Source organism: Oncorhynchus tshawytscha, linkage group LG27 (genome assembly GCF_018296145.1).
Source record: "Oncorhynchus tshawytscha isolate Ot180627B linkage group LG27, Otsh_v2.0, whole genome shotgun sequence".
Lineage (NCBI taxonomy): Eukaryota > Metazoa > Chordata > Actinopteri > Salmoniformes > Salmonidae > Oncorhynchus > Oncorhynchus tshawytscha.
Genome location: NC_056455.1, coordinates 10,443,632 through 10,456,783, shown reverse-complemented (window position 1 = coordinate 10,456,783; position 13,152 = coordinate 10,443,632). Strand labels below are relative to the sequence as shown.

General features: G+C 40.7%; 1 pseudogene; it reads right to left on the bottom strand.

Annotated features, from left to right (window-relative positions):
- Window positions 1-310: 310 nt before the first annotated feature.
- On the bottom strand, window positions 311-8,064 carry LOC112246023 (annotated as a pseudogene).
- Between the last annotated feature and the right edge of the window lie 5,088 nt (window positions 8,065-13,152).

Here is a 13,152-nt window from a genome sequence, read left to right as displayed (position 1 = left end):
GGTTGCACCTCCATCACTCGGTCGCGTCATGCCATTGTTATGAGCATTCTCAAGCCGCCCTCTTGAGATTAAATGCATTCATTCTGAACAGAGGGAAATGACTGCTTCATCTAAATTACAATGACGTTGCAAATATTTAGTAGGACACAACTATGCCATCATTATCATTTCATAAAATGTACTTTAGACAGAGGGTAATGTTGTCATTAGCTAGCAAAGTTTGTTGAAAATAGCTAGCAATGCTAAACTTAGCTAGCTAAAATCCGGTGATCTCCACTCAATCTTAGCTTGCTAGCTAACGTTATTCTGCAAGTCCATCTGATGACATCAAAATGATGACAAAAGGTTTTCCTACTAATCAATTGCCTCGTTTTGAAATGTAATTGTATTTCCAAGCCATTGTAATGCACTTGATGATATCTTCCTCACCGCTCATTGATAATGCAGAGTAGAATGCTCAGTCGGCATCAGTTCTAAAACAAATGTTCAAACCAATATTGTGATGAAACATAGGTGCAACCCATAAATTAAATGACTAGTATTCTAATTTATAATTCTCTATTTGAACCATTCTCATGTTTTTTTTTATTTTTAAGGATCATGCTCTCTACCCTCTCATAATTCTCAGTTGTCACCATCTCAAAAACCGAGATAATGTCATCATTGAGTTTCCCTTTGAGGTTGGAAAGCAAAGTCTTTGTGATAAGGCAATCTGCACAGTCCTTTACCATAGGCCTCATCATTCAAGGCTGTTTCTGGAAATGGCTTATAGTTGCTTCCCTCGGCTCGGCGATGGGCCGGCTGCTCATCTCACAGTCATTTTGTCGTACATTGTCCTCATTCATTTGTGACACTTCTGTGGACCCCGCCTGGAACCCAGGCACTGTGTTGGCTACATGTACCACATGCACTTTGTTCCTGCCATTCTTACTGAGAATGCAGCTGAACACCTTCTTGAAACCTTTGCGAAAGTGCTTGGACACCAAGGCATACACAATGGGGTTGAGGCAGGAGTTGGCGTAGGCCATGCAGTGAGAGAGGATCCTGAATGCGTATGTGGTCTGGTTGAAGGGAAGTCTCCGTACAGATAGCATAGGATCACCACATGATAGGGCAGCCAGCATAAGCAGAAGAGCACTGTGACGATGATGATCATTTTGGTGACTTTGCGCTTAGCCCTCTTGGACTCTGACATCCCGTCCAGAGGGTCCACAGCAGTCCACAGGTACTTGATGGTTCTGGTGTAGGACAGGCTCACGATGAGCACAGGGATCACATAACCAAACACAAAGGTGCAAGTGTCCAGCACCTTGCGGTTGTACTCCTCCCAACCTGGAACACAAACGTTACTGTTGGCGTAATCTATGAGGTCGTAGTAGCTCAAATACGGTCCTGCGAAGATCAATGATAGTCCCCAGATGACTACCATGGCAACCACGGCATTACAGGGCGTTCTCAACTCTCTAGAGCGAAGAGGGTAGCGAATGGCCAGATACCTATACCAAACAGAAATACTTAGTTACATATTGTATTAAAACATAATGCCATGAATCAATATACACTGAGTGTACAAAACATGAAGTAACACCTTTCTAATATTGAGTTTTACCCCACCCACCATTTTGCCCTCAGAATAACCTAAATTCTTCGGGACACGGACTCTACAGGTTTCGAATGAGTTCCAAAGGGATGCTGGCCCATGATGACTCCAATCCTCCCCACAGTTGTGCCAAGTTGACTGGATGTCCTTTAGGTGGTGGACCATTCTTGTTACACACGGGAAACTCATGGTCATGAAAAACCCAGAAGCATTGCAGATCTTGACACAAACTGGTGGACCTGGCACCTAACGCCATATCCCATTCAAAGACACTTAAATATTTTGTCTTGCCCATTCACCTCTGAATGGCACACACACAATCCACGTCTCAATTGTGTCTAGGCTTAAAATCCTTCTTTAACCTGCCTCCTCCCTACATCTACACTGATTGAAGTGGATTTAACAAGTGACATCAATAAGGGATCATAGCTTCCACTTGGATTCACCTGGTCAGTCTATGTCATGGAAAGAGCAGGTGTTCCTAATGTTTTGTACACTCATTGTATGTTGTTTGCTTTATATGTGCAATTGCAAGTCAACTGGGATTTCATTACACTCCACCTTCTAAATGGAATTAATTGTTTTTACTGTTGTGTTGCTTGCACAAAGACATACAAATATTATGAGCGCTTGCTTCTGGGGCTTAATAGACAAGAGGCACATTGGTGCTGCAAATGGAACTAATGAACGGGCAAACAGTGTGTGCGTATATTGCTCATCCCAAGCTGGCAGTGAAATAATTGCTGCTGGGTATTCATAGGTCTCAGCTGAAGCCTGAGTGGATGCTCATTTTTCACATAGAGGACATCTATCAAATGAATGTTCCTCTACAAAAGGTAAACAACACCAGGGTTTCTGCTCCCTTATTTAATGTAAGAAAAAAGAAGACTAGCTAAGACTCACTCTGAGCATAGCGAGGGCCCTGCAGAATAAAAGTCATCCATTTATGCAGGAAAGAAAAGAATATGTCCATTTCATGTAGGGATAACACATTAGTGGTCTTTTACTGTACTCAATCACAGATTCAGCCTCAATTTCAGGTCAATACCTACTCTTTCATTTCCACATTTTAATACAGATAAAATGCCCTTCCCTTGATCACATGAATACTGGGTTTCATTAATGTGACCAACAGGGTTGCCAAAAAATAAATGCCTGAACAGCATTCTCCCTATCTCCCTGTGAAAATGTTAAGGTTGTTTTGTAATAATGACCAGTGGATGACTACAGTATAGGTTACTGCCGTGTGCTTTGCTAAATGAGCGTCAAATGAGCGTCCATCCTCTTCTGTAGAGAGAGTATTGGGCGCTTGTATAGAGAGGAAGTGTGCTGGACTTTAATGAGGTGAGGGAAATAGTGACCTTGGCAATAGAACTCTGTACTATAATTGGCATTGACCTTTAGAGCTGCAGCACAGGTTATGTCTCTGTGCTTTCGGTTAGAACTCAACCGAATATAAATGAAAAAATATTTCACAAATGAAGTATATTCCTATCAGCTCCTCGTTATGAGCCATAAAGAAGTAGTTAACCCCTAAATGATAATTAAGATCTTCCTTATGGAATTTGTATGCATGTAGAAAAATTTGTATAGAGTATTTCAATGTTTGGAATTTTTTAAATGTTAAATGAGACATTAGCCAACAAGAGCTACAGTGTACATACCTGTCAACCGAGACGGCGGCCAGCGTGAAGCTGCTGGCGTACATGGTGAGGTTGATGAAGAAGTGGACCACCTTGCACATGAAGGAGCCGAACACCCAGCCCTCCAGGGAGTAGATGGTGGCTTGGAAAGGCACGCAGAAGATGATGAAGAAGAAGTCGGCCACGCTGAGGTTGAGAATGAACAGGTTGGTGGTGTTGTATCCCACCTGGCCGCTGCGGAGGAGGACGGCCAGAACCAGACTGTTCCCAATGGTCCCCAGCAGGAATATGAGCGAGAACACAACGGGCACGATCACACTGGTGGGATTCAGCTGGTAGCTGTCCGATGTGTTCCAGTGCACTGCTGTTTTGCTGAAGTCTTCCAGATCTGACATTTTGAGAGTATTTTAGAAGTTCTGGAAGAGAATGAGAGAAGTACACGATGTGGTTAATGCTGTTGAATTATGACTGCAATGGGGCTACAGGGACTTTAGGGAACACAATACTGATCATTTATGAACGTATATATTCACAAATGTTTTAAAACCAGTTAATTCAAATGTTCAAACCACGAGGATAGGGAGGAAAGTTTGTTAAATATTTCTCATAACACATCAATTTCTACTATGTCTCATGTCCTGAATCCCACATTGCGCAAATTTGAGCAACTATTTCCTTTTGGATGTTTTATTTGACAAGAATGGTGGATTGTGTTCCAACTGTGAGGATAATTTTTTTTTTAAAGACAACCATGTATTTTCATTACAGGGAGCCGATGCATGCTCAGACTACCCAAGGGACCTGTCCAGCTCCAGCTTGTGTCTTTTCTATAGCCTTCCCACCCAAAGTGACCTGGTTATCCTCTTGCATTCATCCTCATAGCATGAAGATGCACACATCCATTGGCTGCTAAGCCATACCAGCAGCAAGGTCTATTAAAAATTGAGTAGGGAGAGATGCTGATATATTCAAGTCATCATTTAAGCTTTGATTATTTGAATCAGCCATGTAGTGCTAGGGCAAAAAAAATCAAAACGAGTTTGGTTTTTGAATACTGATGAAATTAGCATAAAAACAGATCACATGTGATTACAGTAGGCCTTGCCAGCACAATGGCTTTGGAGTGTGCCTCAATAACATTTCAACGATGTCCACATTTTAATGGAAATGGTTGAAATGACATGACACACATACACAATCACTAATATTATTAAAATGCAGATTCAGATAAAACCATGAAAGATGATGCAGAGATGAATTTGTTAAGTATGAGAGTGATTACATTGTACTGTATGAAAGCTTAAGGTAGGCCTATACAGTGAGGCTTGTTTGAGTCTACAGTTCTGCAGTCATTATCTTATTTGTGAACTAAACTAGAAATAAAAATACATACTGTACTTCCTAACACTATGCAGATAGTAAATCAGTCTATATATGAGGACCATGCATACTGACATCATTGGACCATTCTCACTCTATTTTTCCTGTTCAATGTTCATGTTGGATCAACGATGAGTGTTGGTAAATTGGCACTTGCTGTAAGTGCCACTCTGGACAAAGTATGGCTCATCCTCCAAAATACAGCAGAAGCTGCTTGTGCAAATCCACCATTTCACTCACTGTAATTCATATTTTTGCTATTTTTTTCTCTCTGAGATATAGTATGTCACTATCGGGATCTATCATGAAAGGAGTAAAACATTGATGGTGTTGTAGATTTGACAGTTATTGTGTAGGGTTCAGTTAAGCTAGTTTGCTCTACCTCCACTGAGGTCCAAAACCTACTTGTTATCAGAGATTTGTTATCAGTTATACCATTAAACCACAGGAAAAATAGGTTACAATAAATCTGTTAGCTTGGATTGTACTTGTCTAGCATAAATTTGACAGCTCTTAGAAAACCCACATTTCTCAAAGCAGAGCTGTACCGCCATATACCTCCACCTCATAGATCTCCATCAGCCTACACCAGACCCATCACTCCTCATAACAAAACTGGACCTGATCCAGCACAGGACTGACTGATCTCTACCGTACCATGAACATGACAAGTCAGATGTCAAAACAACAGCTGCTGTAACCAACTTTAAATTGCCATGACAGAGAGTATTGTTTCAGCCAACTAATTGGCTGGGGATCCTATTAGGTTTGTGACATGACTGCTAAGTCGGTTGTCAAGCTGACATCTGCTGTCATGATTGGTCTGATGACATTATTGTTATTACAGTTTGACATATTTGTAACAGAGGATTCAAGTCCCACTTTAAAATAACGAAAACTGTAAAGGCTTATAGGACATTCATATTGTCTTAAAACAAACTACTTGATTCTTCCCAAATCGTTCATAAGTCCTACTATATTAAGGGTGATATGAAAGTACATCTGGTGATTTGTCATTGTGCAGCATCCTGCCTTTCCCACCCTTTAAATTGCATGCCATTGGCTTGATCTCTCTGGGTTAATTTAGGGATCATGAAAGCTTTAAAAATCATATTTTGTCAAATCACTGTCAAATTATTATTACATCAGCTGAAAGTCAGGTATTTGATAGCCTAGCGGTTAGCATGTTGGGGCCATTAACCGAAAGGTTGCTGGTCGGAAAACCTGAGCCGACAAGGTGAAAAATCTGTCGATGTGCCCTAATTTGCTCCAGGGGCGATGTACTACTATTGTTGACTCTTCTTACATATTTCTCATATAGGCCTTGGAGCAGTACCACAGCATACAGTAAACCCCTTTTAAAATGTCTCATTCACTGAATGCTTTCTGGCTGATAGGAATGGGAAACAGTCTCTCTCAAAAACACTGTCTTTCTACCACCTATTAAATCTCTTACAGACTCCATATTAAATCTAATTGGAATATCTGGGAGATGACAATTACAGTGGCAAACACTGACTTAACCTGGGAACACAAACACAAAGAAGCAAACATAGTGGAATGAGCACATACAAACATACCTAAAACATACCAAATCAAAAAAAAAAAATCTTCCATAATCAAATACAAAATGCATGTTGCTGTGGTACCACAATAACATGCACAGTGTTGTGCCTTTTATTCTAAATGAGGCTTTTTGGAGAACAGGATTCAATTGAATATACCCAATAATAAAAACATAGATTTTCCTAACACAACATCACATTTGTAATCACAGTAGGCTGCCTTTGCCCACTGTTCTTTACATATTGCCAATATGTGACCTTGAATAATAATGAAAAAGCAAACTGTCCATACCTCTGTGGCTAATTGTCGATTACCAAAAGAGGAAGGGCGGTTATGTGAAATACACCAAATTATTTAAAATAAACTCTGAGGTATCCTCAATGGAGTTGTATGAGACAATAAGTAAGTAGTTCTGGTATTTAAATCAATGCTCTCTAGCCTACCACTTTAGCTTTACCGCTACTGTCTATATTCCATTTCCAAGATGTGTCTCACCACTCCTGTTGTCAAGAGTCAGAGCCCAGACTCTGCTCCTCAGCCCAAACTCCCAGGGGAAACAATCTTGAACATGTCATTTGAGCTGGCTGACAGGAAGAGCAGCATGACAGCCATGTCATTTGAGCTGGCTGACAGGAAGAGCAGCATGACAGCCATGTCATTTGAGCTGGCTGACAGGAAGAGCAGCATGACAGCCATGTCATTTGAGCTGGCTGACAGGAAGAGCAGCATGACAGCCATGTCATTTGAGCTGGCTGACAGGAAGAGCAGCATGACAGCCAGCCTGAGAGGCAGGCAGAGAGGACGAGCTAGAAGAGCTATCGAGCTAATCCCTTAGCGTGTGTGAACCAACAGTTGGAGAGGATGCAGAATTTGCCTCTCGTCTTGAGTCATGATGATGGTTTTGTTTGGAATTACAGCAGTGATGGACAATAAGAGGAGGGTAAATGACAGGATATAAAATAAACATACAATTTTCTGCTTTTCCTTGTCACGGATGTGCAATTTGCAGCAGACGACCACACCGGTTCCACTCAGCTAAAAACAAGAAGAAGCAGCTCCAGTGGACATGTGATCATCAACACTGGACATCTGAGGAGTGGAAATACGTCGCTTGGAACATGACAGCGAGTCCAGTTTACTTGAGTGGCCTGCTCAGTCCCCAGAGCTCAACTCTATAGGGCATCTTTGGGATGAGATGGAATGGGCTGTTTGCAGCATGAGTGTACTGCTGGCCCATCTGCAGAAACTGCGTGATGCCATCAGATCAGCATGGACCAACATCCCTGTGGAGCGTTTCTGACACCTTGTAGAATTCCCCAAAGAATTCAGGCTGTTCTGGAGGCAAAGGGGGTCCGACCCGGTACCAGATGGGTGTACCTAATAAACTGTCCGGTGAGTGTAGCTCAGTGGAATAAATATGTTTATAATGAACAAATGTAATTAAACAAAATGAAGGTGAAGACACAGACAACATGTAACCAAACTTCTGAAGCACATTCTCATTGTAACAGTAAGAGTAGTTCATTTCCATCTAGCATCCCACATTTCAGTGGTCGGCTGTTATACACCTCCTCAAACAGAATATGGTACATGGTAAATGCATTTGAAACCTTTAGAATAATTGCTTTATAAATATTTGAAGGTGTTTGTGTATGAATGTAGACACATCATGCAAATTAGAAGTAGATGCATTTAGGGTGATTTTTACTTACCAGGATTACTGGCAAACTATATATCCGTTGTTCAAATGTCCTGTTTATGTTTGTTGTGTCCTGCTACCCTCAACAGAAAAACAATGCTGCTCATGCTAATATCTGCTCCATAGCCTGAGCTCTCTCTCTCCTCCCTCTCCTCCGTTGCACATTGATATTCTGCCTGGATATCTCTCTCTCTATCTCCCTCTCTTCCTCTCCCTCCCTCCCTCCCTCCCTCTCTCTCTCTGTCTCTCTCTCTCTCTCTCTCTCTCAGTTCAACCCTTCCCTTTCCCCTTCTCACAAAGGCTCCTCCTCCACATTTAATTGAATGTTCACACTTCACTGCAGAAGAGGTGCATTGTGTTTTACACACTACCGTCCGTACTGGAGCAAGACTTAACAACCACTGTTTATTATCAGCTAGTGGGATAAAGGAATAACCTCAAGCAATATTGTCAATCAGTCAAGCCCCTGCTGGACCCAGACTACGGCACTACGGCTGGAACTCATCAGCTATTAATGTGGTGCAAAGTTTTCCATAAATGCATCATTATGGCAACTTTGACTGGTAGCTTATTGTGATAAATAGCTCAATACACCTCTCTTGGATTGTTCTCACTAATGTGTTGGGGGTGCTTGTCTTTAGGGGCTTTGAACTTGTGAACTCAGAAAAGGATGATATATTAATTGTTTGGTTGTGGGATCAAGTTGCAACGTTAGGGAATATGGCTTATGCTTTATGCTTTTCTAAACGTAACCCTTTTGGATGACTCTATACAGCAGTTTGATAAAGTTAGCCCCTATTGAAACGGGGTCTCTAATCCACATATATTACATTTCAATGTATTGGTCAAATAGATTTGTGTTGTGTGTTCTTTTCGTCAATGCGTGTGTGCGTGTCTGTCTGCCCTGTGAGTGTTTACATCTAGGGTGACATGATATTGATATTCAGTCATCCGTACGGGCTCTCTTAATCTAAATCATCCATACCATTAGCCTTAGATGTATACATCTGTTTGTAGAGTTCAGTCTCCAATCTTCCTAACATTTTGCTCTGTTTTCACTTCCAACATTTTGAGAACATAATTACTCCCACCTTGTAGCCTAAACTAAACTAAGAAACACTCACAACCAGCTCGTAATTACACACAGTTGGCTTGGTGTGTGTTATTATGCATTACAAAAATAGTATTATAGTTTTCTTTGTAATAATGACAACAGCACATTAAGCACATCTAAGTGGGAAATGATTCAGCTGAACAGGAATGAAAGCTTGACCTCCCAAAGCAGCCTCTTAACCAGTTGAGAAGGATGCTTAATGCTCTTGCATACAAATACTGTGAATTATGCATATTTGATCATACCCCGTGCTCAAGCGTTGCTTTAAAGGTCCAATGCAGCCACTTTACATTATATCTCAATATTAAATCATTTCTGGGTAACCATTAAGTACCTTACTGTGATTGTTTTCAATTAAAATTGTCAAAACAAAAAAACATACATAGTTTCATAGCAAAGATTAGCAAACAGCAATTTCTCAAACAATACTTCTGATAGGGCAGTCTGGGAGTGGTCTGACTGGGGAGGGGAAAACTGAAAACTATCTGTTATTGGCAAAGATTTGGAACTCTCTTTCTTATTGGTCTGATTTACTGCCAGGTGATTACACCAGGCACTCAAATTCCATTTAAAACAGTCTTTAAAACAGCTCTTACAATAAAAGGCTATTATAATTTTCACAATTTCACAGTATTATTCCAACCTCATAGTGTGGAATTATATATACAGTGGGGCAAAAAGTATTTAGTCAGCCACCAATTGTGCAAGTTCTCCCACTTAAAAGATGAGAGAGGCCTGTAATGTTCATCATAGGTACACTTCAACTATGACAGACAAAACGAGAAAAAAAAAAAAAATCCATAAAATCACATTGTAGCATTTTTAATGAATTTATTTGCAAATTATGGTGGATAATAAGTATTTGGTCAATAACAAAGTTTATCTCAATACTTTGTTATCTACCCTTTGTTGGCAATGACAGCGGTCAAACGTTTTCTGTAAATCTTCACAAGGTTTTCACACACTGTTGCTGGTATTTTGGCCCATTCCTCCATGCAGATCTCCTCTAGAGCAGTGATGTTTTGGGGCTGTTGCTGGGCAACACTGACTTTCAACTCCCTCCCAAAGATTTTCTATGGGGTTGAGATCTGGAGACTGGCTAGGCCACTCCAGGACATTGAAATGCTTCTTACGAAGCCACTCCTTCGTTGTCCAGGCGGTGTGTTTGGGATCATTGTCATGCTGAAAGACCCAGCCATGTTTCATCTTCAATGCCCTTTCTGATGGAAGGAGGTTTTCACTCAAAATCTCACGATACATGGCCCCATTCATTCTTTCCTTTACACGGATCAGTCGTCCTGGTCCCTTTGCAGAAAAAAACAGCCCCAAAGCATGATGTTTCCACCCCCATGCTTCACAGTAGGTATGGTGTTCTTTGGATGCAACTCAGCATTCTTTGTCCTCCAAACATGACGAGTTGAGTTTTTACCAAAAAGTTATATTTTGGTTTCATCGGACCATATGACATTCTCCCAATCTTCTTCTGGATCATCCAAATGCTCTCTAGCAAACTTCAGACGGGCCTGGACATGTACTGGCTTAAGCAGGGGGACACGTCTGGCACTGCAGGATTTGAGTCCCTGGCGGCATTGTGTTACTGATGGTAGGCTTTGTTATTTTGGTCCCAGCTCTCTGCAGGTCATTCACTAGGTCCCCCCGTGTGGTTCTGGGATTTTGCTCACCATTCTTGTGATCATTTTGACCCCACGGGAGTGAGATCTTTGGAGCCCCAGATCGAGGCAGATTATCAGTGGTCTTGTATGTCTTCCATTTCTAATAATTGCTCCCACAGTTGATTTCTTCAAACCAAGCTGCTTACCTATTGCAGATTCAGTCCCCAGCCTGGTGCAGGTCTACAATTTTGTTTCTGGTGTCCTTTGACAGCTCTTTGGTCTTGGCCATAGTGGAGTTTGGAGTGTGTGACTGTTTGAGGTTGTGGACAGGTGTCTTTTATACTGATAACAAGTTCAAACAGGTGCCATTAATACAGGTAACGAGTGGAGGACAGAGGAGCCTCTTAAAGAAGAAGTTACAGGTCTGTGAGAGCCAGAAATCTTGCTTGTTTGTAGGTGACCAAATACTTATTTTCCACCATAATTTGCAAATAAATTCATTAAAATCCTACAATGTGATTTTCTGGATTTTTTTCTCTTTTTGTCTGTCATAGTTGAAGTGTACCTATGATGAAAATTACAGGCCTCATATTTTAAGTGGGAGAACTGCTGGTGGTGGCTGACTAAATACTTTTTTTGCCCCACTGTATATCACAGGAAAATTACGTTTTTGACTGCAATGGCCATTTAAAGACGTGTTGTTCCAGCTGGTATGTCCTTGGTATTTACTAGAGAATGGTGTGGTCAAAATGCATACTCCTTCTGGTGCTTCCTTCAAGTAATTCATTGGTAATTAGCTGGGATTATAATTAATGATATAAATAAACAAATGTATTTTAATTACTAAGCAATAACATTTTAGCAAATTATCATTTTAAAATAACGTCTGCCATTATGATTTTTTGTGATACATTTTTGTATTTTATTCTGTACGGTTAAGGAATACAATGCATACGGAGGCAGTAACCAGACAATTTCAGGGAGATTACAGTGAGGAGATAGATGAGGAAAGCCAAACCTCAGAGTAAAACTCACATGAGGCTCACGGTATTGACCTTTTATTACCTCAGCACCACTTTATGCTTGGTCTGAGCGCTCCAGAGCTTTCTGTCCTCAGTTACAATACACCATAATACATTACCAGAGCCGTGCACAGACCTTTCAGGGGGCAGGTGCTCAAAATGAAAAAAAGCCACCCAAGAGGCATCCCTCCCCTCTCCCCCTCCTCCCTTTGCTAGATTTTTTGGTTGTTGATATTCATAGTTCATATCTCGAAATTCATAACATACTAACTGCCTCTGTGGCCAAAAATGTTGTTTTTAGCATTAGGCATATTTATTACTACAACACACACTCACTAATTGATACACACAACACACACTCACTTCTTACAATCACAAATTGTAAGAAGGTGACAGGTAGCCTAGCAGTAGTTGGCAGGTAGCCTAGCAGTAGTTGGCAGGTAGCCTAGCGGTAGTTGGCAGGTAGCCTAGCGGTAGTTGACAGGTAGCATAGCGGTAGTTGGCAGGTAGCCTAGTGGTAGTTGGCAGGTAGCCTAGCTGTAGTTTGGAGGTAGCCTAGCAGTAGTTGGCAGGTAGTCTAGCAGTTAAGCGAGTTGGGCCAGTAATCGAAAGGTTGATGGTTACTGAGCAGATTAGGTGAAAAATCTGTCGACGTGCTCTAGCTCTGGATAAGAGTGTGTACATCAATGCAAGCTAGTTACAGTGCATCTTAAAGACATGATTGACATTGGGAAAAGAGGGTGGGCTATCAGCTGATTGTTGATGTAAATCTGCTAGTTAGCTAGCTCAACAATTTACTACTGAGCTGCATGGAATTGTTTTAAGGTCATACCAAGGATAATTTTGCTATTTGATTTAGACTTTTTAGACCCCCTTGAAGTATCCCCCCAAAAAAACTATTATTTGATTAAACATTTCATTTAGCATTACAGTAAGCTATATGGAATTGTTTTAAGAAGGTCATATTAAGGATTATTTTTCTATTTGAATTTTAAGACCCTTGAAGTATAGAGCTTTACTGCTATTAACCCATACAAGCACATTGAATAACAGATTCACTACATGGAACAACAGATAGTCCCCTAAAATATCAAAAGGAAGTTTGATCTCAAAGTGCCTGTCCTGAGAGATATAAGAATGATCAGGAAACATTTGTTACATTTTTTGACATGTATTTAATCCATTATTTTTGGTATTAAACAGGTTCCATATCAATACAGTGCATTCAGAAAGTATTCAGACAGCTTGACTTTTTCCACATTTTGTTACGTTACAGCCTTATTCTAAAATGTATTATATTGTTTATTTTCCTCATCAACCTACACATAATACCCCATAATGACGAAGCAAAAACAGGTTTTTAGACATTTTTGCAAATTTATTAAAAATCTAAAACTGAAATATCACATTTACAAAAGTATTCAGACCCTTTACTCAGTACTTTGTTGAAGCACCTTTGGCAGCGATTATAGCCTCAAGTCTTCTTGGGTTGGATGCTACAAGCTTGGCACACCT